At 42.3% G+C, this 25,894-nt stretch overlaps 1 long non-coding RNA gene across 1 annotated transcript in view; it reads right to left on the bottom strand.

Annotated features, from left to right (window-relative positions):
* Positions 1-17,601: 17,601 nt before the first annotated feature.
* LOC123729661 (uncharacterized) overlaps positions 17,602-25,894 on the bottom strand; it is a 36,929-nt gene continuing 28,636 nt past the window's right edge. Inside the window, exons 2-3 of the long non-coding RNA XR_006761317.1 lie at positions 20,329-20,431; positions 17,602-18,874 (exon numbers count right to left, since the gene is read on the bottom strand). This is a non-coding gene — a long non-coding RNA (uncharacterized lncRNA). The remainder of the gene's footprint in view (positions 18,875-20,328; positions 20,432-25,894) is intronic.

Raw genomic sequence — 25,894 nt, 5'->3', positions numbered from 1 at the left:
GCCAGTATAAGGGTTAATTGTTATTGTAGTTTGGTCAGGACGTGGCAGAGGGTATTTGTTTTATGTGGTTCAGGGTGGTGTTTTTGTAGTAACGGCATTTGATTTAGTATTCCGGGGTTTTTTGGGCACTGTTTGAGATTCATGTATTCTATGTTTAGTCTAGGTAGTCTGTTTCTATGTTGAGTTAATTGGGGTGGACTTCCAATTGAAGGCTGCTGTGTCGTGTTGCCTTTGATTGGAAGTCCTATATTAGTTGGGTGTGTTTATCTGTGTGTTTGTGGGAGATTGTTCTGAGTTTAGCCTTGTGCCTTGCCAGACTCGTTCTCTTTTTTTGTTATTTTGGTGTTCATTTTGGAATTTATTAAAAGTCAAGATGAGCATACATATACCTGCGGCATTTTGGTCCTCCTTAACCAACGACAACCGTGACACACATGCACATTTGTGCATTTTGCAGGGCTCTGACAGTGCTTCTCCTGCTCCTCCTTGCACAAAGGCGGAGGTAGCGGTCCTGCTGCTGGGTTGTTGCCCTCCTACGGCCTCCTCCATGTCTCCTGATGTACTGGCCTGTCTCCTGGTAGCGCCTCCATGCTCTGGACACTACGCTGACAGACACAGCAAACCTTCTTGCCACAGCTCGCATTGATGTGTCATCCTGGATGAGCAGCACTACCTGAGCCACTTGTGTGGGTTGTAGACTCCGTCTCATGCTACCACTAGAGTGAAAGCACCGCCAGCATTCAAAAGTGACCAAAACATCAGCCAGGAAGCATAGGAACTGAGAAGTGGTCTGTGGTCCCCACCTGCCGAACCACTCCTTTATTGGGGGTGTCTTGCTAATTGCCTATAATTTCCACCTGTTGTCTATTCCATTTGCACAACAGCATGTGAAATGTATTGTCAATCAGTGTTGCTTCTTAAGTGGACAGTTTGATTTCACAGAAGTGTGATTGACTTGGAGTTACATTGTGTTGTTTAAGTGTTCCCTTTATTTTTTTGAGCAGTGTATATTCTCAGGTAAAATAAACCTTAAAAAAATAGATTTAAAAAAAACACATCTATAACACAACTGAATGAACTGATTATGCAAACATATGTTGAACAACACCACTGAGTGATCTCAGACCTTGGATGCGTCCCAAATGGCAGCCTATTCCCTTTAAAGTGCACTAGTTGTGACCAGGATCCTCTGGAATAGGGTGCCATTTGGCAGGCTGATGTTGACTCAACTCAGTGTTGCAGTTGCTCAATGAGATCTCCTGTAAGTGTGAGTGGGGATGACATCACTATGATGAATAGTGAGAAGGCCTTCCTGACAGACATGCTGGAAGGAAATCTGACACTGCAGCAGGAAGCTAGCAGCTTCTATTGACAAGAATCATTATCCCACTCCATGAGAGAGAGAAAGCCTTGGGTTATGTGTCAATACAAGCCTTTTTAACACCACAGGAAGTAAGGTGAGAAACCCCACCTAGTACAGTATGCGTGCACATAGACAGGTTTTCTCATCAGACATTAAAAAAAAGCTTTTGGTGGGAAAATATCTGAATGTGAAAAGAAATTCTTCACAGGCACACGTCTTACTATAAGATCATGGAAAAAAAATCTATCATCACGGATGTGCCATACAACCAAACTTAAAATGATGATGATTGGTCTTAAATGCTACCGTCTACTATATGTGCCAAGTTAGCTCCCTAAAATGCCTCTACTGTTTGTTTACATAATTGTTATAAATGGTCTGTGGATAAGGTACAGGATAGTGATACTCAACCAGGGGGTTGTGACCCCTAGGGGGCCTCAGTGAGCATAATAATTAACTTTCTGTAGTTGCATTATTTCACCACGGCATGGTAGCATAGGTCAGTTTATGGATCAGGATGCAGTAACTCTAGTCTAGTGACAGTGCTGATGGAGATACAGTCCTGATTCAGTCGTGACCCTTTCCTCACCACCAGTGCTACTGCTGCCAGACCTTTTCTAGTTTCCACAGATAAATCAACCGGCAGAATCTCAAACACTCTCCTAATCTACGCTGCCTTAATCTACTGCTGAGCTCTCCCTATGCCCAATCCCAGTAAATAAAAAAGGCACATTCTTGTTATTATCCTTTTCTATCCTAAAAATAACACATTACTGTATAACACAGAACTGCAGGAAATTAGCTTTAAAACTACAACATTTTATCTTAGCCTCATGGCAAAATGTGTAGAAAAATCAATTAATCAATTATAAAGCCCTTTTTAGATCAGCCGATGTCACAAAGTGCTATACAGAAACCCAGCCTAAAACCCCAAACAGCAAGCAATGCAGGTGTAGAAGCACGGTGACTAGGAAAAACTCCCTAGAAAGGCAGGAACCTAGGAAGAAACCTAGAGACGATACTAGCTCTAGTATTATAAAACTGCACACTTTTCTCTCTCTGTACCATGGCAAAATGTGTTGAAATGCAATTCTGTAATGAGTCGGTGACAGATGAGATGAGTGTAGACTAGAAGAGGCCGAGCAAGCGGGCGGTTGCATTAGCATGGTTAGCAGGAAAAGGGAAATAAAGTGATTAATTGTCAGGTCAGTATTGAGCTGAACTGTGAAAACCAATTCCCCGGACAGACTTCCCATGTGAATGCTAAGCCCATATCCCCTCATCTCCTCCCACCTCCTTCCCCCTTTCCTCCTCTTACCCTCTCACATCCGCACTTCCTGGTCTGTAGAGCCCCTCTCATGAAAATAAATCATGCTAGTGATTCGAGGAAATCCATTGGATAAAGATGGATATCTAAGATGAGCCTCTGTCATGATCAGGGGAATTTGAATGGGGGTTGAATTTAAGTTGAGTTGCCAGCCTTGATTTACAGGAAGTGGATACATTTTAGGAAGCAATGCATTTGATTTGTGGGCTTCATCATGTCATGCTTATTGAAACTGAGGCGGCAGATGCCGCCACAATTTGATATATTTAAAAATATATATATAGCCTTCAACGTATACACAGAAGCTATGCAAAGATATTGAATAAGGCCATCAGTGCCCAATATAAAAAGTAAATGTTTTTAAGATAATAATATAGCCCACAATGTATACACAGAATTAATTAAAAGATATTGAATTAGGCCACCAGTGCCCACTCAGAAAAAGTGGGTGCATGATGCCATTGACTGATTCAATTGCTGCCAGTCAGTCATCTGGTGTGAATTGTATGAATACAGTACTTTCATCAAGGGAAAGTCACGGAGCGACTAGCGATGATACACCAAATGTTTGCACTGTAGCAGATGGTCATGGGTTGAGTGGGTGGAAGCCAAAAACAATCTTGGTAATGCATTTGCAATGATGTACAAATATTTTCCCAGACATAAAGTGTACCTTATTGCCTGGGAGTGGTCATGAGCACACCGGTCATGTGAGATATGCCTTGGGCGTAGGCGCTATGCATTTAAATGAGCACACTTGGGGACAAACACTGGAAATTAGCGCAAGATAAAGTGTGACAACGGTGCAATGAATCTGTTTAATGTTAATTCAATGTGCGCAGAAATCTGCTCTAAAGCAGTATCCACATCCATCGGATGTACTGTAGTGATCATAATATAATAGCCATATCTAGTAAAACCAAAGTTCCAAAGGCTCGGTCTAATATAGTGTATAAGAGATCATACAAGAGGTTTTATAATGATTCCTATGTTGAAGATGTAAGTAATATTTGCTGGTCTGTGGTGTGTAATGAGGAGCACCCAGACGCTGCACTTCACGCAATTTTTAAATGGCTTATTCCAGTTAGTAATAAGCATGCACCCATTAAGAAAATTACTGTAAAAATGGTTAGATCCCCGTGGATTGATGAGGAATTAAAAAATTGTATGATTGAGAGGGATGAGGAAAAGGGAATGGCAAATAAGTCTGGCTGCACAGCCAATTGGCAAGCATACTGTAAATTGAGAAATCATGTGACTAAACTAAGCAAAAAAGAAGAAGAAACTGTACTATGAAACAAAGATAAATTATATAAAGGATTATATTAAAAAGCTCCGGAGCACCTTAAATGAAATTTAGGACAAAAAGGCGAACTCAGCTCCATCATTCATTGAATCAGATGGCTCATTCATCAAAAAACTCACTGACATTGCCAACTTTTGAAATTATATTTTCATTGGCAAGATTAGCAAATTTATGCACGACATGCCAACAACAAATTCTAAACCTACACATCCTTTATATCCATGCATAACTGACCAAATTATGAAAGACAAGCATTGTAATTTTGAATTCCGTAAAGTGAGTGTGGAAGAGCTGACAAAATTATTGTAGTCTAATGTCTATCAACAATGACAAGCCACCTGTGTCTTACAACTTGGATGGAAAATTACTGAGGATGATAGCAGACTATATTGACACTCCTATTTGCCATCTCTTCAATCTAAGCCTACAGGAAAGTGTGTCCCATCAGGCCTGGAGGGAAGCAAAAGTCATTCCACTACCCAAGAATAGCAAAGCACCCTATACTGGATCAAACGGCCAACCAATCAGCCTGTTACCAACCCTTAGTAAACTTTTGGAAAGAATCTTGTTTGACCAGATACAATGTTATTTCACAGTAAACAAATTAACAACAGACTTTCAGCACACTTATGGGGAAGGGCAATCAACAACACTTACACATATTACTGATGATTGGCTGAGAGAAATTGGTAATAAGAAGATTATGGGAGCTGATTTGTTAGACTTCAGTGCAGCTTTTGACATTAACGATCATAATCTGCTGCTGGAAAAACATATGTGTTATGACTTCACATCCCCTGCTATATTGTGGATCGAGCGTTACCTGTCTAACAGAACACAGAGGGTGTTTTCTTTCTGTAAGTCTCTCCAACATAATCCAGGTCGAGTCAGGCATTCCCCAGGGGAGCTTTCTAGGCCCCTTACTTTTTTCAATCTTTACTAATGACCTGCCACTGGGACTGAGTAAACCCTGTGTGTCTATGTGTGCTGATGACTAAACGCTATACAAGTCAGCTACCACAGCAAGTGAAATCACTGCAACATTTAGCTGGAGTCTGTTTTAGAAAGGATGGCAAAAAATATGCTAGTCATATAATATTTCTAAAACTAAAATCATTGTATTTTGGACAAATCATTCACTAAACCCTAAAACTCAACTAAATCTTGTAATCAATCATGTGGAAATTGAGCAAGATGAGGAGACTAAACTGCTTGGTGTAATTCTGGATTGTAAACTGTCAAGGTCAAAACATATTGATAAAACTGTAGCTAAGATGGGGAGAGGTCTGCCGTAATAAAGCGCTGCTCTGCTTTCTTGACATCGTTATCAACAAAACAAGTCCTACAGGCCCTAGATTTATCGCACCTGCTGCCCAGTCATATGGTCAAGTGCTGCAAAGAGGGACATAGGCAAATTACGGTTGGCCCAGAACAGAGCAGCACGGCTGGCCCATAAATGTAAACGGAGAGATAACGTCAACAACATACATGTCAATCTCTCCTGGCTCAAAGTAGAGGAGAGATTGACTGCATCACTACTTGTCTTTGTGAGAGGCATTGACATGCTGAAAACACCAAGCTGTCTGTTTAAACGACTATCTGTAACGGCCGTCGTATGTAGTAGACCAAGGCGCAGCGGGTTGAGTGCTCATTTTAACTTTTATTGAACACTTAAATAACAAAACAAGAAAACAAACGGACGCACAGTATTGCAGGCTAAACACAGCAGTGCAAAAACAACTTCCCACAAAACCCATTACAAAAACACCCCTCTATATAGGACCTTCAATCAGAGGCAACAAAGAACAGCTGCCTCCAATTGAAGGTCAAACCAATAACCCTAAACATAGAACTAGAAAGACTAGACCAGAACATAGAAATATACTAACACAGAACATAACCAAAAACCCTGGAACACTCTAAACAAACACCCCTCTACATAAACACACAGCCCAACAAACCCCGAAACATTCTAAACAAATACCCCCTGCCACGTCCTGACCAAACTATAATAACAAATAACCCCTTTACTGGTCAGGACATGACACTATCACAGAGTTCAGACACCCATGCATACCCCACAAGACATGCCACCAGAGGATTGTTCACGGTCCCCAAGTTCAGAACAGACTTTGGGAATCGCACAGTACTACATAGAGCCATAACTAAATGGAACTCTATTCCACATCAATTAACTCATGAAAGCAGTAAAATCAGATTCAAAAACCCGATAAAACTACACCTTATGGAACAGCATGGACTGTGAAGAGACACACACACCGGCACACACACAAGCACACACACATGCTAATACACACACTCTACACACACGTTCATTGTTATATTGTTGTATAATGGATTCTCTATTGTATGTGTTGTGGTACAGTAGTGTGCAATATTGTGTTGTGTGATGTAGTTTTATTTGTATATAATTGCCTTAATCTTATTTGGACCCCAGAAAGAATAGCTGCTGCCTTGGTAGCAGCTTAATTACTTCTGTCCCTACTCAAATAAACAATTAAATTAATAAAAGGATATACAAAACTCACACACCCACATGTGAATAAACATTACAGTATGGATGCACTACATCACTAAATCCATAGACACACATTTACCAGAATGCATACTCTGCAACACAGAATATGTGGTCTTTCACACACACTAACCCCTACACTCTCATCCCTATTATTTCACGCTGGCTCAGAGGACTTTGAGAAAGGCAGGAAAGGAGGGAATGAGTGGGCCAGAGGGGAAGAAGCGAGGGAAGGAAGCAGGGAGTCATTTGCACTGTCTGCAGGCTCCAAGACTGCACATCCTGTGTGTCGCTGCCTCTCACTCTCTTTTCACATGACCCAGGAGGGAGGATGTTGAGCAACGGGCACAGGCCTAAGCGGCCGGTCAGACAGATAGGAGTCAGGTTGCATCTCGATTCTCCATCTTTTTCCTGAAGTGTGCACTTCCACACTTTCTCGCATGAATTTAACGACGGTACAAGTGTACAGCCTAAGAATAGAATTCAGTCAAGTATGACAGAAATGAAAATAAGACCAGGAAGTACACTTGGTAAGCCAACCATTCCAATCTTCCATTTCCATTCACTGAGAGTTCCATCTGGCTTCTAGTGCAGTTCTACCTTCAGAATCTGGAGATGTAAGGCTCTGGGTGTAGTGGGTGCGAAGTCAGGCGCAGGAAGCAGAGAGTACAGGGTAGTGCTTTAATGTTACACAACGGCGAACACAAGCCACCCCACGGAGATACAGGGCTCACACAAAAACAAAGTGCCCCAAACACTGGGGACTGAAACAGTCCGAGGAAACCTACGTTCAAGCACCTCAAACACGAGTGTGCACAGAAGCAAAATACACAAAACAATCCCGCACACAGAGCAGGCGGGCCTACTGGCTAAAATAACCCAGATAATCAGCCCAACACAAAACAGGTGCAAACAATAAACAGAAAGGGGGAAAAGGGAATCAGTGGCAGCTAGTAGGCCGGTGACGACGACCGCCGAGCACCACCCGAGCAGAAAGGGGAGCTACCTTCGGTAGGAGTCATGACAGGAGACCTATGATATCACTCTAATTCTTCTCCATCTAGCTCTAGGTCTGCTAGTGTGTCAGCCTGTGACTGTGCAGGTTATCCAGGCATTCTGGCCTCTGAGAGACAATGGTCCATTAACAGCAGACCTGGCCCTCCTCCAGGCCCCGGTCATCCCATCCGGCCTTTCTCTCTCTGGGCAATAGGAGGAGGAGGAGGAGGACCTGGAACAACCCTAAAGCCTCTTTAATGAGAGGAATCAGACACTGCTCTGCACAACACTGACCAACTACTGTAGTATCATACAGCAGCAGGATGAGGCCTCAGAGGATGCAGGACATGCAGCCGAGCCATAAAGTGCATAGTGGTGTTTAGTGTAATCACTTGTTTTACTATAAAAAGGTGGGAGGGGTTGGATAATACGACAAATAAAAAATTGGCTCCAAACAGTCCATTCTCTCTGACAGGGAATATGGTTTGAATTCCCTGCCTACCAGGTCTGGCATGATGCCATAACATGATGACGTTACTGTGTTTCTGTGTGTGTGTGTGTGTGTGTGTGTGTGTGTGTGTGTGTGTGTGTGTGTGTGTGTGTGTGCGTGCGTGCGTTTTTCTGTGAGTGTGCATGCAGCTGGAGAAGCACAATGCTAGTGCATGGCCCACACTGAGGTGTCATTTACAAACAATGACATCATCCTTTGAGAATCTCTCTACTCCCAGTCTAACTAACGTAACCCAGGCTTCTGTTGTGCTTAGATGTGGAGATATTAATATGTAGTCCTTCAAATAAAAAGCAGCAGGTCTACTTGGCCTGGGGGATATGAAACCCAGTCTAGTGTGTCTGGAAACATAGCCAGCGCTGAGAGAGTGTGTATTGCTTTAACATCATTCTGATGCCTGAAACTACTCTACGGTGGTTCCTTATTGTTGAGCTGTTGATCATGTGTAATTTCTATGTACAGTCAACACTGGATAAGTGCATGTTTGTTCATTACTCTGGATACGCATGCTCCGGTTTACACTGGAAATAGTCCCAAGCCTTGGCATTTATCAGTAATGAGAAGTTGAGTTAATTTGTATGGAAGAGAACAAAATGTACCAGTTGTCTTTCAACATCAGAACATCAGAACCTAGCTGACATCTAGCTAGGTTCTATGCTAGTACCAGAATAAGGACAGAAACCCAAACCGGTTCAAACTTGCTAGAGGCTATGTTATCCCACTGGGCACACAGTGGTTGAATCAACATTGTTTCCAAGTAATTTCAATGAAATTACGTCAAACCAACATCAAATAGATGTTGAATTGATGTCGGTGTCCAGTGGGAAGTGTCTTGTCCGAGCACACTACACTACCACAGGGCTGGAACAGGGAAATGTGACACTATGTTTTTCAGACAGGCTCTTTTTTTTCTGGCTTTTTCAGGCTCTCTCTTTGTATGACCCTAACTATCGGGGATAAGACCCAAATGGAAGGAATATATCTTAGGCGAGCGCTAACCAATAGCATGTGACAAAGATGCTTTTATGACAATGAAGAAGCCTCATTGTGTGTCATTGGGAGGATGTTGGAGGCTCTGTGGTGTGGCCTACAGGGAATGGGATTGTCCTCATGTTACAAAGCAGAAGGATAGAGACCCCCCCCCCCCACACACCCCCCACTCCACCCACCCCCCACCCTCTCATCATGGACTATTCTCCTTTTTCTGAATGAAGGGGGAAATGAAACAACCAATGTCAATAACACCAAAACATTACCTCAAGCCCACATAGCATAGTAGGCCTCTCAGAGCATCTCTGTTGTTGTTTGTTGTTATGTGAGCTCAGGGATTGATAGTTACGGGATCACAGACCTAGCTAGAATAACATGTTGACCCCAGCTCATCCGGGAAGTCTTTGACATGCTCTGCTCTGGGAACGGCTTCACTTGGAAGTCAGATGTGTCAGGAGGTGAGAGGTCAACACGCCATAAAGTGACACACACACTCTCTCACTAGAATGTGTGTAATAACATGCGCACACACACAATAACACACACAAACACTGCTGGGACACAGCTCTCTCCTCCTTGGGAAACACAAAGTCCCAGGCCAAGAATGTGTAAACACTGGCTTCCTCAGTACAGACGGGAGTAAAAATGTACGTCCATCCACATGTCACACTGTAGGGTTCAGTGAGAAGTCCCACAGATGGCTATGAAATTAGAGGTATCAAACACTGTCTCTCAATCTGTAAGGCTGAGTCCCAAATGGCACCCTATTTCCTATACAGTGCATTACATTTGACCAGGGCCCATAGCGTCAAAAGTAGTGGAAGGGTGCCATTTGGGACACAGTCTATAAGGCTTTACACTGAGTATCACACTTATAATTGACTTAGTAACACAGTCTCTGGATCTGTATGAACACACAGGCCGTCAAACTGAGCACCACTCTCATTCTACATGAGTAGGCCTATAGGGTGTCATGCCAATTCACGCTGCATGGCTATGGGGTATCACATTCAACAATGTCTCTCTCCCTCTCCGCTCTGACTGGAAATCAGTGAGACCACTCTCAACTGAGCATTCAGGAAGAGCTGAAAGGGTAACTGGATACATAGCATGACTGCAGGCCTCAGAAATCCTTTCCCATGAATGGGCTGAGAGATGAATTGTATTCAGAATCACATCTCTATTGTAGTAACACATGTTTTATAAATAGGTAGCTATACATTCATGTACAGTAATTAATATGAATAAATCAACTAGAGGTTTTAATAAAAAATATAGTCTCTTACCTTTGATTGTATATAAACGGTTTCACTCTGTGAAGAAAAGGATGGCACCACTTGGGTCTAAATGAATCTGAGTATTTGCTACATGCATGGAGAGTTCTAGAAATAGAAAACAACCAAAAACCTCAGTTTAATGTGTCTCAAGTGCATCCACAGCTTCTCCAATAGGAACAGAAAGAAAGAGAGCAGATAGAATATGCACACACACACACACACACACACGATTTCTCTGCAACAGAGATAATTCCTCTGCAACATTGTTAGAAGCAACACTATTGTGGGTGAACAATATTATCTAGTAAACTTGTGACTGGAGTTGTGACTGGAACTTAACGTTGAGGACATGGCTGTGTAAAATTCAACACAACCACGGGCCTCTACTGCCAGCTTTACACCGTAGTTATGACTACAGCCAGGTCCCCCCACAGTATGACTCACACGTATCCTGTAAAATATGCACACACACACACACGCAAGCAAACACACACACACACACACACACACACATACGTGCACACGCACACACACATGCATGCATACACGCACACACACACACACACACACACACACATGCACAACCATCTTAAGAATCAGCCACAGAAGAGCACAACCACTCGAACAAAGGCTTGGAGTCAAAACAAGAGCAACAAAAGTTACATGATGTTGTTGACATTGAAATCTGGATGCAGATAGCAATTATAGTATATGATGACTTTATGCAAAGAGAAGATTGAAATGTTTCTTAAAGTACACCAATATCATGTATTCTCTCTACGTATTAATGAAACCGTTTTTTGTTAAAGGTCAGCAAAATACATGGAAATGTCCTGAAGAGGGACAAAAGCTGGGTAATCTGTTCACCCAATATGACATTGTGTTTCTGGGAAAGAGTAGCTAATGCTTTCTGATCCGCCCTCAGCCGTTCGTACGCCCCCTTTCCCAGCCTGTCACTTTTTCCAGCAAGAGGAACTTGCAAAGCCATTTCCCTTCCACAATTAGCTCTGTCAGAGTGTGTGTTTGTGTATTGTGTACATTTGTGTGTGTGTGTGTGTGTAGGGGAATACCGATGTTATCAGACACTCTCTTTACAGAAAGAGCAGAGAAACCCAGATTTGCCTCTCAGCATTTCCTTTTCATGGAAACCACAAAGTCACCAACGAGGCACTTCCCTTTCGCTTGGGGTGACATTTTTGGAGGGTTGTTGTTTAGTTTATTTTTCTTCCTGTGAGTTTTACTGTATGGTTGACACCCAATCAAACCTGTCCAACTTCAGAGTTTACATACAGTTGAAGTCGGAAGTTTACATACACTTAGGTTGGAGTCATTAAAACTCATTTTTCAACCACTCCACAATTTCTTGTTAATTAACAAACTATAGTTTTGGCAAGTCGGTTAGGACATCTACTTTGCGCATGACACAAGTAATTTTTCCAACAATTGTTTACAGACAGATTATTTCACTCATAATTCACTGTATCACGATTCCAGTGGGTCAGAAGTTTACATACACTAAGTTGACTGTGCCTTTAAACAGCTTGGAAAATTCCAGAAAAGGATTTCATGGCTTTAGAAGCTTCTGATAGGCTAATTGACATAATTTGAGTCAATTGGAGATGTACCTGTGTATGTATTTCAAGGCCTACCTTCAAACTCAGTGCCTCTTTGCTTGACATCATGGGAAAATCAAAAGAAATCAGCCAAGACCTCAGAAAAAAATGTAGACCTCCACAAGTCTGGTTCATCCTTGGGAGCAATTTCCAAACGCCTGAAGGTACCACGTTCATTAATACAAACAATAGTACGCAAGTATAAACACCATGGGACCACACAGCCGTCATTCCGCTCAGGAAGGAGACACGTTCCGTCTCCTAGAGATGAATATATTTTGGTGCAAAAAGTGAAAATCAACCCCAGAACAGCAGCAAAGGACCTTGTGAAAATGCTGGAGGAAACAGGTACAAAAGTATCTATATCCACAGTAAAACGAGTCCTATATCGACATAACCTGAAAGGCCACTCAGCAAGGAAGAAGCCACTGCTCCAAAACCGCCATAAAAAAGCCAGACTACAGTTTGCAACTGCACATGGGGACAAAGATTGTGCTTTTTGGAGAAATGGCCTCTGGTCTGATGAAACAAAAATAGAACTGTTTGGCCATAATGACCATCGTTATGTTTGGAGGAAAAAGGGGGAAGCTTGCAAGCTGAAGAACACCATCCCAACCATGAAGCACGCGGGTGGCAGCATCATGTTGTGGGGGTGCTTTGCTGCAAGAGGGACTGGTGCACTTCACAAAATAGATGGCATCATGAGGTAGGAAAATTATGTGGATATATTGAAGCAACATCTCAAGACATCAGTCAGGAAGTTAAAGCTTGCTCGCAAATGGGTCTTCCAAATGAACAATGACCCCAAGCATACTTCCAAAGTTGTGGCAAAATGGCTTAAGGATAACAAAGTCAAGCTATTGGAGTGGCCATCACAAAGTCCTGACCTCAGTCCTATAGAAAATGTGTGGGCAGAACTGAAAAAGAATGTGTGAGCAAGGAGGCCTACAAACCTGACTCAGTTACACCAGCTCTGTCAGCAGGAATGGGACAAAATTCACCCAACTTATTGTGGGAAGCTTGTGCAAGGCTACCTGAAACATTTGACCGGAGTTAAACAATTTAAAGGCAATGCTACCAAATACTAATTGAGTGTATGTAAACTTCTGACCCACAGGGAATGTGATGAAAGAAATAAAAGCTGAAATAAATCATAATCTCTACTATTATTCTGACATTTCACATTCTTAAAATAAAGTGGTGATCCTAACTGGCCTAAGACAGGGAATCTTTACTAGGATTAAATGTCAGGAATTGAAAAAAAACGGAGTTTAAATGTATTTGGCTAAGGTGTATGTAAACTTCTGACTTCAACTGTATATGTCGCAAGTAAAAGCCTTGGGTAGTGAGTTGATACAATTCCAAGTCTGGAAGGTTAAAATCACCCTCAGACTTAAGAAGATGTAAAACTTTCCTTTTTACTATATGAATTGTATTTGCCCATATAAAGTATGTTATGACAGAGTATAATTTTATGTCTTCGGTGAGGTAATAGGTATTACCAAAAATAAATACAAAAACTTTGGCAGCCATGCCATACTAAAGAAGTTTATTCTACCTGTAAGATTAATGGGAAGATTATTCCATTTAATTAGATCTGCTTTCATATTTTTCAGTAATGGAATAAAGTAATCCTTATATATTTGGTGTTTGTTTTCACTTATTAAGCATCCTAAGTATTTCATATTCTTTGTGGTTCACTTAAAGGATTGCTGTAGATGGTTTTTGTTTTTCTTTATCCTTATTGCCTTTAATTTGTTTTTTCCACTTTAATTTACATATTCTGCAGATATTTTTAGCTAAAGTGGGAATGAGTTTTCAATAATGGTCAGGTACATATATCAGAAGATCATCAAATAAGTTTAGTTTCTATTCATTTTTAACAATACTGATACCTGTTACATTTGGGTCCTGTCTAATTCTCTCTACAAGCGGTTCAATTGCCAGTGCAAACAGGAAGGAGGAGAGGGGACATCCCAGTCTTATGCCCCTTTCTAAAGTAATTTAATCAAATAATGTATTATTTGTGTATATTTTTGCTTTAGGACATTGATACACTGCTCAAAAAAATAAAGGGAACACTAAAATAACACATCCTAGATCTGAATGAAAGAAATAATCTTATTAAATACTTTTTTCTTTACATAGTTGAATGTGCTGACAACAAAATCACACAATAATAATCAATGGAAATCCAATTTATCAACCAATGGAGGTCTGGATTTGGAGTCACACTCAAAATGAAAGTGAAAAACCACACTACAGGCTGATCCAACTTTGATGTAATGTCCTTAAAACAAGTCAACATGAGGCTCAGTAGTGTGTGTGGCCTCCACGTGCCTGTATGACCTCCCTACAACGCCTGGGCATGCTCCTGATGAGGTGGCGGATGGTCTCCTGAGGGATCTCCTCCCAGACCTGGACTAAAGCATCCGCCAACTCCTGGACAGTCTCTGGTGCAACGTGGCGTTGGTGGATGGAGCGAGACATGATGTCCCAGATGTGCTCAATTGGATTCAGGTCTGGGGAACGGGCGGGCCAGTCCATAGCATCAATGCCTTCCTCTTGCAGGAACTGCTGACACACTCCAGCCACATGAGCTCTAGCATTGTCTTGCATTAGGAGGAACCCAGGGCCAACCGCACCAGCATATGGTCTCACAAGGGGTCTGAGGATCTCATCTCGGTACCTAATGGCAGTCAGGCTACCTCTGGCGAGCACATGGAGGGCTGTGCGGCCCCCCAAAGAAATGCCACCCCACACCATGACTGACCCACCGCCAAACCGGTCATGCTGGAGGATGTTGCAGGCAGCAGAACGTTCTCCACGGCGTCTCCAGACTCTGTCACGTCTGTCACGTGCTCAGTGTGAACTTGCTTTCATCTGTGAAGAGCACAGGGCGCCAGTGGCGAATTTGCCAATCTTGGTGTTCTCTGGCAAATGCCAAACGTCCTGCACGGTGTTGGGCTGTAAGCACAACCCCCACCTGTGGACGTCGGGCCCTCATACCACCCTCATGGAGTCTGTTTCTGACCGTTTGAGCAGACACATGCACATTTGTGGCCTGCTGGAGGTCATTTTGCAGGGCTCTGGCAGTGCTTCTCCTGCTCCTCCTTGCACAAAGGCGGAGGTAGCGGTCCTGCTGCTGGGTTGTTGCCCTCCTACGGCCTCCTCCACGTCTCCTGATGTACTGGCCTGTCTCCTGGTAGCGCCTCCATGCTCTGGACACTACGCTGACAGACACAGCAAACCTTCTTGCCACAGCTCGCATTGATGTGCCATCCTGGATGAGCTGCACTACCTGAGCACTATCTGACCTATTTATTGTCAATCAGTGTTGCTTTCTAAGTGGACAGTTTGATTTCACTGAAGTGTGATTGACTTGGAGTTAGATTGTGTTGTTTAAGTGTTCCCTTTATTTTTTTGAGCAGTATATAACATTTTTATTAAATGTATTATTTCAGCTGGAGAGTTCCAAAGTTTTGAATAGAAAAGGCCATGCAAGACGGTCGAAAGCCTTTTCAGCATTAACTGCCATTATTGATAAACCTAGATCTTGTTTTTTTTACAAATTGTATAATACTGAGTGGTTTATAATCAACAGGGGACTCTCCAGATTTTCCTGGTTTTAATATAACTGAAATAACTGTTTGATACATGGAACTAGGAAGTACTGAATTGAGTGACATGTGTGTTGTCATTTGTGTTAATAGGATTTCATTGTCTGTCATGTCAACAACCACAGGTTAACAATGACAGGACATCCCCACAGATGGATGCAGAACTACTGTATTCATTTATGTAGCATATATTAATATATTACACGTAGTTAATAAAAAGCTTATACATTTTAGCCATCTTGACACAATGAAAAAAGCATCACATTTCCAGTCAGTCCTCTTCCTCTTCAGCACCTGGCACTCTGAAAAGGCATATGATCCAACAGGCACACTCGCATCCTGCAACTCTCATGCAATCTCTGAATAGAGCTACATATTCCATTGCTGTGGAATCCTGTGGTGCTGCTTGGAACACGCAAGCAGACTGAGCTATTTGTGCGGAGAGGTGATGCCTAATGTCAACCAGATGCATCAAACTCATTCATTGTCAATGGAGCAGTCCGCAACGCTATGTTGGGGGTGCCACAGTAGGCTACAGTGCGTTCTGTGTACCGCATGCGTTCCAATATTTTCATCTCGTGTGTTGCTTAAAACCTGTTAGGGACAGACGTTCCGCTAGCGGAACGCCTCACCAATATCCAATGGTATAGCGTGGCGCGAATTACAAATACCTCAAAAATGCAAAAACTTCAATTTTTCAAACATATGACTATTTTACACCATTTTAAAGACAAGACTCTCCTTTATCTAACCACATTGTCCGATTTCAAAAAGGCTTTACAACGAAAGCAAAACATTAGATTATGTCAGGAGAGTACCCAGCCAAAAATAATCACACACCCATTTTTCAAGCTAGCATATATGTCACAAAAACCAAAACCACAGCTAAATGCAGCACTAACCTTTGATGATCTTCATCAGATGACACTCCTAGGACATTATGTTATACAATACATGCATGTTTTGTTCAATCAAGTTCATATTTATATCAAAAAACAGTTTTTTACATTAGCATGTTTTGTTCAGAACTAGCATACCCACCGAAAACTTCCGGTGAATTTACTCAATTACTCACGATAAACGTTCACAAAAAACATAACAATTATTTTAAGAATTATAGATACAGAACTCCTTTATGCAATCGCGGTGTCCGATTTTAAAATAGCTTTTCGGTGAAAGCACATTTTGCAATATTCTGAATAGATAGCCCGGCCATCACAGGCTAGCTATTTTGACACCCACCAAGTTTGGCACTCACCAAACTCAGATTTACTATAAGAAAAATTGGATTACCTTTGCTGTTCTTCGTCAGAATGCACTCCCAGGACTTCTACTTCAACACCCAATGTTGTTTTGGTTCCAAATAATCCATAGTTATATCCAAATAGCTGCGTTTTGTTCTTGCGTTCAAGACACTATCCGAAGGGTGACGCGCCGGCGCATATCGTGACAAAAAAAATTCAAAATATTCCATTACAGTACTTCGAAGCATGTCAAACGCTGTTTAAAATCAATTTTTATACGATTTTTCTCGTAAAATAGCGATAATATTCCAATATTCCAACCGTTCAAACACTGAAAGTAGAAAATGGAGTCGTCTCATGCACGCGCGCACCAGTGTCATTGTTCTCAGAAGGAGCACTCTCCAAAAGCCCTACTGTTTTTAGCCCAGGGACTGCAGTTATCATTCCACGTTCTAGCGCCTTCTGCTGCATTTTTTCTGGCGCCTTCTGCAGGATCTCTACTGTAATGTGACATTTTCTAAGGCTCCCATAGGCTCTCCTATGGGAGCCTTAGAAAATGTCACATTACAGCAGAGATCCTGTATTTTCGATAAAGAGGCTACAGAAGGCCAAGAAATGGTCAGACAGGGCACTTCCCATATAGAATCTTCTCAGGTTTTGGCCTGCCATATGAGTTCTGTTATACTCACAGACACCATTCAAACAGTTTTAGAAACTTTAGGGTGTTTTCTATCCAAATCTAGTAATTATATGCATATTCTAGTTTCTGGGCAGGAGTAATAACCAGATTAAATCGGGTACGTTTTTTATCCGGCCGTGAAAATACTGCCCCCTATCCATAACAGGTTAACCGCGCGGTGGGACAAATGGAAGTACACACACAGACTCCAACTAGCTAGCGTTTAGCTAGTTGAAAAGCGAAGCACATGTGCGTCATGTACGGAAAATACGGGCTAGACATCCGGCAAAACAAAACGCATATGCATCTGCTGGACATCGGGCATAAGTGTTGGTCATCGTTTCACACTGATTGCAACTCGCTAAAGCATGATAGCATTCAGTCTCGCTCGGCTCCATCTGTTGCAATGGGAAACACTGTTATTGCCTGGCATTACATTTGATGGTGTACACTGTAAAGTATGTAGACAGCCCTGTCTGGGCTGTTGTGTCATACCCAGGATCTTATACACACACACAAGCATTAACCGTGGCAAGGTCGTAAAACAGACTCTCACACGGAGGTAAGGCGAAAGAGAAATCCTGAGTGAAAAAAACTCAGCGCCAGTACGGGGATCAGTATTACTAGAGGTGCCTGGTGTGTAGTAGTAGTAGTAGTCTGAACAATGTGGCTGGTTTCTCTCTCTCACGTCTCTTTTCATCACTTTCTCTGCCTTCCATTCTCTTTCTCAGTGAGTATTTTTCCCTCACTTTCTGTGCCTACCCTTCTCTCTCCCTCAACCTGTTGCTTGTCTACTTCTCATTGTTTTTACTTTCTCTCTCTTGGCTCTCTGATTTCTGTCGGTCAATCATGCTTCTCACCAATTTCTCAGCCTCTACTCTCTCTTACTTTTTCATTGTTTTATTATGTCCCTAGCTGCTTCTCAGTCACACACTGTCTGCTTCACTGGCTGTCAATCTCTTGCTTTCTCTTTCACTGCTTATTTTTACTCTTCCTCCCTATACCTTCTATCTTCACCTTTGTCTCTGCCTCTTATTTTGTATTCTCTCTCTCTCTCACTCTCTCTCTCTCTCTCTGTCTTCCCCTGACCCTCCCTCTGTCTCTCTGTCTACCTTTCTCCCTCTCTCGGTCTACCTCTCTCCCCTATGTGAGCTTGTCTGCCACTGTACAGCAGGCATTGGGTCTTGCGCAACCTCCCCTGTGCTGTGCTGCCTGTCTGTGTAGCCAGTGGGGCTGGAGCAGTATTTGCATGGCATTACCTCAGTCCCACTCCTCTGATACGTATCACATTCCTAGAAGAGGATTGACTTTCAGCCACACCGACAGACTCACTCGCTTGCACCTGAAAGTGAAGGGGGGCAGCTTACGCAATGGCCCGGGGGATTGCTCAACCTCTCCCTCACCGCCAACAGGAACTGTGTCGACACATCGGGAGAGAAAACAAAAGCCAGAGCAAATAAGTCACTATAGTAACTATCAACACATGCAACCAGCAATTCAATATTTAAATGGGGCCCTCCTCCCTCTCTTCCCAAAACTAATAATTGAGAGTTTGCTGCACTAGCAGACTAGCCCGAGGCATGTTACTGTAGTTAATAATATACAGGTTTCACTGTCTGTGCTGGCTTGTGGTGCATCTGTATGGACAATCTGAGTGTGTCTGGTGTGATAAATACTCATCATCACCATCATCCTCTTACAACCATCCTGATCTCACAGACATTTCAGGAAAGTCATACTGAGTTACAAGAACGCATCACGACAGTGGTCTGTGTGGGCCCCTTGAGGACACCCAAACCCATCTGATCCTACTCTGTTGTTACTTGTCTGGAAGTGTTCTACACAAGGAGGCTTGAACAAAGAAGAAGACCATCCAGGAGATAAAGTGAATACCACGTCAGTGACATTAACACAATTACACCCTGCCTATTTGTTCAAACCCAGAAGTTCAGTGAAACTATGTTGTGAGGTAATAGCAGGTTGCTGAGTTTTTCCTCATAACAGGATGTTTCCTCATAATAGGGATGTTCCACAGAATTGACTTCTACCTCTGATTGCTAAAACTTCGATTTAATTCATCAGGAAAAATAAAGGCTCAAATTATCACAGGCTTCAACTCATGACAGAACCATCACCTTTCAGAATCCTACTTCTCCACAGTTCGCTAAACACTCTACTGTCGTTTTCATTAAGTGTATGTGATTATGTTGGAGTTACATCATGCGGCGCTTTACTAACTCTCCCCAGTGGGAGTTCCCAACAAGAAAATTAAGAGACTTTTATTTAACTGTCAAAAGCGAACAAGGCCTGCAATTTGAATCAAACAGAGTGCCGATGGTAGAGGAAGATTATTTTTGACCCTGGTGTATGACCCTCTATTGAATTGACATACTGCATTACTGAGTGTTTCATCAGAGTTCCATTCCCAAGCCTGCGTGTACTGAAATGGCTGCCACTAACATAGTAGTCATCTGGACAAGGGGAGTTAATTATTGTATAAGGAATGAGGGTGATATAAGCCTGAAGTAATACGAAGAATGGGGTTGGGGGACGAGAGGAGGCGGTGTGCAAAAAGTGGACATGTATTTTTCCCTTTGTGAGACTTTATAAGTAAATTCTTGTATATGGGAACTACAGTAACAGTACAGCTCTATTTTATCAACTGTAACCTCTGAAGTATATCATAACCTATTCATATCAGTGCATTCATTAGTATCTAGTGGATATGAAATCCCTTCCATCAATCAGTCTTTAATTCTCAACTGGGAATTAATACTGTACAACCAAGCTGACTAGTCTTTATTAAAGTTGTACACTGGATGAACTCCTTCAGTTCCAGGACATTTCTCATGTATCTGTCCATACCCACCCAGCTATGCGGACAAAGTGTTTTCTTCCTTTTCCTTCCTGGTTTGCGACCCGGCTGCATGGGAAACAGGGAGTCCGATGCTGTGGCAACCGAGGGGAAGGAGCTAGGAGGAAGGAAGAGACGAGGAAATGAATCAAAGCTCAGATAAAGCACAGATAGTTCTATGGATTTCCTGCTCCTAGCAGGATGAAGCTACCAGCACTGAGATGAGATGACTGATAGTTATTTTCTAATGAACGGCATTAATGGTGGGGCTTGCGAATACTTCCGACTTCTCGTTATTCAGCCCCCATTGATTTTGGTACAATGTTTGACCCAGTTAGCATAAGAACACGGCATAAGCCATGGCAAAATGTGTAGAATCCCAGAAAATTTGCTTTAAACCTGATTTTTTTTCTCTCAGACCCATGACAAAATGTGTAGAATTGTAGGTTACTAGCTATTATCTGTACAGTCCCTCAGTCGAGCTGTGAATTTTAAACAAAGAAGGGCACCTATACATAGATGAAAATAAGAAAAAAAAGCAGACATTGAATATCCCTTTGTGCATGATGAAGTTGTTAGTTACATTTTGGATGTTCTATCAATACACCCAGCCACTACAAGTTCCAGTAACCTAAAACACAAGGCCAAATCTACACTGGAGTTGCTTACCGAAAAGACAGTGAATGTTTCATTTCCCATCCTTTGTGGGCTCTGCCTGTCAAGCAGCAGAAGTGCGCATTTGCCGATATACTATTAGCTGACCATGTTTACTTTGCACGCTTCAGAGGGGTTTAGTTAAATGCAGAAGGCATATTTCAGTTGAAGGCATTCAGTTGTACAACTGACTAGGTATCCCCCCTTTTCCTTTCCCTTACTGGTAGAAACTTTGTACAGTTGGCTAAACACAGTGGTAAATTGACCTAATGTACTTTTTTCTCCAACCAAACTAGGCCTACCTAGCAAAGTTAGCTAACATTATTCATTTTTCAACATTGCTTTTAAGAGTGTTTAATCACGGCTACATTGATTAATGGATCACATCAAATTCGCTAGCTAGCTAATAACAGATCACGTCAATATGGCTAGTTAACAAGCTATCTTTCAGGGGATGAACTAGATGGCTATATTTGTTTGCCATCTACAGTGGTGATGACAGTAGTCCGACTGACAACTTTGCCAATGTCAAGCTCTTTCCAAAAGCCTAATCTCTGATGAAGCAAGCTAAAGGACACGTTGTTTGCTTAGCTAGCTGGCTACATGCCAAATGGATAGGCTACCCTCACCTATATGAAAATACATGATCAATTGATGTTTACTGATCATGAAAAGCATGCAGTTATTTGCTGTATAACTCTGATAGAGCTGATAGAGCTAAATATATGTAGTTCTGACTATGTGTTTAAGAGGTGATGATATTAAAACCAAATACACTGAACAAAAATATAAAAGGCAACATGTTAAGTGTTGGTCCCATGTTTCATGAGCTGAAATAAAAGCTCCATGCACAAATTTGTTTACATCCCTGTTAGTGAACATTTCTCCTTCACCAAGATAATCCTTCCACCTGACAGGTGTGGCATATCAAGAAGAACCTGATTAAACAGCATGATCATAACACAGGTGCACCTTGTGCTGGGGACAATAAAAGGGCACTCTAAAATGTGCAGTTTTGTCTCACAACACAATGCCACAGATGTCTCAAGTTTTGGGGGAACGTGCAATTGGCATGCTGACTGCAGGAATGTCCACCAGAGTTGTTGCCAGAGAATGCAATGTTCATTTCTCTACCATAAGCCACCTCCAACATAATTTTAGAGAATTTGGCAGTACATCCAACCGGCCTCAAAACCGCAGACCCTGTGTTTGGCGCTGTGTGGGCGAGCTGTTTGTTGTGAACAGTGTGAACAGAATGCCCCATGGTGGTGGTGGGGTTATGGTATGGGCGGGCATAAGCTACGGACAACGAACACAATTGCATTTTATCGATGGCAATTTGAATGCATAGAGATATTGAAAATATTCTGAGGCCCATTGTTGTGCCATTCATCCGCCGCCATCACCTCATGTTTCAGCATGATAATGCACGGCCCCATGTCGCAAGGATCTGTACACAATTCCTGGAAGCTGAAAATGTCCCGGTTCTTCCATGGCCTGCATACTTACCAGACATGTCACACATTGAACATGTTTGGGATGCTTTGGATCGTGTTCAGGTTCCCGCCAATATCCAGCAACTTCTCACAGCCATTGAAGAGGTGTGGGAAAACATTCCACAGGCCACAATCAACAGCCTGATTAACCCTATGCGAAGGAGATGTGTCGCAATGCATGAGGCAAATGGTGGTCACACCAGATACTGTCTGGTTTTCTGACCACACCCTACCTTTTTTTAAAAGGTATCTGTGACCAACAGATGCATATCTGTATTCCCAGTCAGGTTAAATTTACAGATTAGAGCTTAATTTATTTATTTCAATTGACTGTAACTCACTAAAATCTTTGAAATTGTTGCATGTTGCATTTATGTTTTTGTTCAGTATAGTCATAACTTTTATTTAACAATTTCTTGAAAATGGCACGTAGTTGTCAATGGTTTTAGCGGAGCTGGGTCTCCTTGTCAAGCACTCTGCACCGTATTGTGGAATTTTATTGATAAGGAAACCGGAAATAGGAAACACTGTCTCCACCGATAAATCCACAATAATTGAGAATTTCAATAAGCATTTTTCTACGGCTGGCCATGCTTTCCACCTGGCTACCCCTACCCCGGTCAACTGCCCTACACCCCCCACAGCAACTCGCCCAAGCCTCCCCCATTTCTCCTTCACCCAAGTCCAGATAGCTGATGTTCTGAAAGAGCTGCAAAATGTGGGCCCCTACAAATCAGCCGGGCTAGACAATCTGGACCCTCTCTTTCTAAAATGATCTGTCGAAATTTTTGCAACCCCTATTACTAGCCTGTTCAATCTCTCTTTCATATCATCTGAGATCCCCAAAGATTGGAAAGCTGCTGCGGTCATCCCCCTCTTCAAACGGGGAGACACTCTAGACCCACACTGCTACAGACCTATATCTATCCTACCCTGCCTTTCTAAGGTCTTCGAAAGCCAAGTTAACAAACAAATCACTGACCATTTCGAATCCCACCGTACCTTCTCCGCTATGCAATCTGGCAGAGTTTAGAGTGACAAAAATGTGCCTGTCTGTAAAGAGAAGGGCGGTGGATACATTGATCCTGCTGCTTTGATTGGATAGGTGTCTCCGTTCACTCGCTTCACCAGGTCACTTCTCCTTGTATGTTTTGGTCTGATCATTTAGATTGCTGCTGCCTCCTGGAGCCTGCTACTGTGATACATCAATAGGCGAGGACATTTTCTAGCAAGCTATCAATGTCCATAATATCTAACAAGTGAAGCGAGAGTAGGGAAAAAAGAAGAAACGAGTGACAGCAAACTTGTCTGCCTGCTGCAAATTTTGAGGGCAGGACACACAGATACAGTCACACACACACGCACACGCCTCTGCGTGCTGCTCCTAATCTGCTGCTTTTTTGGTCTATAAACCTGCAGGGAGTTCTTTGCCAACATCTACTTAGGCATAATAATACATGAGTATCAACTGTCAATTTACGGATACGATTATGAGTATAGCCAGGTTGTCACACCCCCGAACAACATCACTTTAGATTAATCTGATATGTAGGCTAAATGGGGAAAACTTCGTTCAGGGTTGTTTTTTTGCATGTGATAACTTCTTTGTTTTCACATGCAACAACTGTAGTTTAGACATTTTAATTTGAATAAGAGTTGTGTAGCCTATTCAGTTCAGTCAGCATCAGTGATTAATATTTTCTTGCAACTTTCTGAAATGGCACAGGAATGCCCGTTTGTGTGTGGTGTGGTGTGGTGTGGTGTGGTGTGTGCGTGCGTGCGTGCGTGCGTGTTCTTAAACTTTGTGTAGCAGTTAGCAATGATGCTTATGATAACCTTCCTCTGGTAGAGATGGAAAGGCTTTCCCAAAAACCTTCTCAAGCCTATGCTTACCTGAAAGAATGATATCATGATTATTTGCATCAATCCAATGGCCATTTGTTTGCAAACAATCACATGAGCACAACAGAAACATCGCTCTCTTGCATTAAAGGGTAACCTACACCTAAAAATCTAAATGTATTTTATTTTTCCCAGACCTAAAAAAAAAGGTCTCTTGATGTGGTTTAAGCATTCTTGTAGACTTAGAACATCCAATTTGGTTTTTTATTTATTTAAAAGGTGTGATTTTGAGAGCAATTTTTTACTTACAAACTGAAACCTGGAAAAACTAAACAGAGAAAACTGAATCAGGTGTGTATGTATGCTATGCTCAGTTAACTTATGTGTCCCCCCCCCCCCCCCGGGGGGCAGAGGTGCTCAGAAGGAAGGGGTAACGCCTTTCCGGCCAGTGGGTCCCTCTTCCCACTGATCCCCCTCCAGCCCAGAGAGGACTACATGAACATCCCGCTGTCATCCAAATATGTTGTAATATGTATTTTATTTAATGCCTCATTGTCTTCTGTGCTCTATTATGACAGTTGGCATATGCTGTGGTATTTTGGTAGGAGAGTGTATAAAGGTGTAGTGGTCCGAGTGTAGCTATTTCTGATTAAATGTGTGATCTAACTGCCCCACAATCCAAAGTAATAAGGTTGATATAGTAGTATATCAAAGTAATTAGAACAGTTATTTTACTTGACTATATGTAACTGCTTTGCTTTAAATAGTAAAATAAAACTTTTTAAACTTTTTACACTACCACAAAACGAATTTTAAAGACCAAAAGAAAGCCCCACTATGTTACTTCATGTAAAGTTACCATCTAAGTTAGTTATTATACAACATTTGAATGACCTTGTCATGAGATATCAAATGGACTTTTGACTGATCTGAAAGTGCTAGACTTATATCAATCTGTCAAATGGGTCAAAGTGCTAGTCAAGTAAAGTGTCTCTGAACAGTCTTTCTTACTTTTGCTTTTGTTTTCGACATGGATTGTACAGCCCTCATTGCGTAGTACTCGTACTCCACATGCAGTTCTGGGGCCTGTTCTATCTGCCGCTGCTTGATCTCGGTGGCCTGGTTACTCACAGGCAATCATATGAGCAGGGAGTGGAAACGCTGGCTAAACCACAGACCTCAGCCCCACCACTCCACTCCAGTAGCCCTCCTTTCCTGCAGGCAGGGCCTTGTGGTTGCCAGTGGGACTGTGAGGTGGGCTGAGAAGGGAAATCCTCACAGAGATTCAGATGGGAAGTGTCCCAGATAATTGCATCCTGATTCCTGACTATTGTCCCTGCCCTATTGTCTCCAGGGTCCTTAGTGACATCCCCTGACCACAGACAACCTGTGGGGGAGAATCAATCATGCTGAGCCACTTTAAATCTACATCTAGATACCCACTAATGTCAGCTTAGCTGAATCACAGAGAACAATTAAGTCAAAATAGTCATCCCTCTCCTAAATTCAGCTTGGAAAGCACCCAATTAGCAACTAACTCTTGTTAACTGTTAGCAATATGAGTATGACAGACAGTGGGAAAGGTGCCA

This window comes from Salmo salar, chromosome ssa22 (genome assembly GCF_905237065.1).
Source record: "Salmo salar chromosome ssa22, Ssal_v3.1, whole genome shotgun sequence".
In the NCBI taxonomy this organism is placed as follows: domain Eukaryota; kingdom Metazoa; phylum Chordata; class Actinopteri; order Salmoniformes; family Salmonidae; genus Salmo; species Salmo salar.
This window is presented reverse-complemented; position numbering and strand designations above follow the sequence as displayed.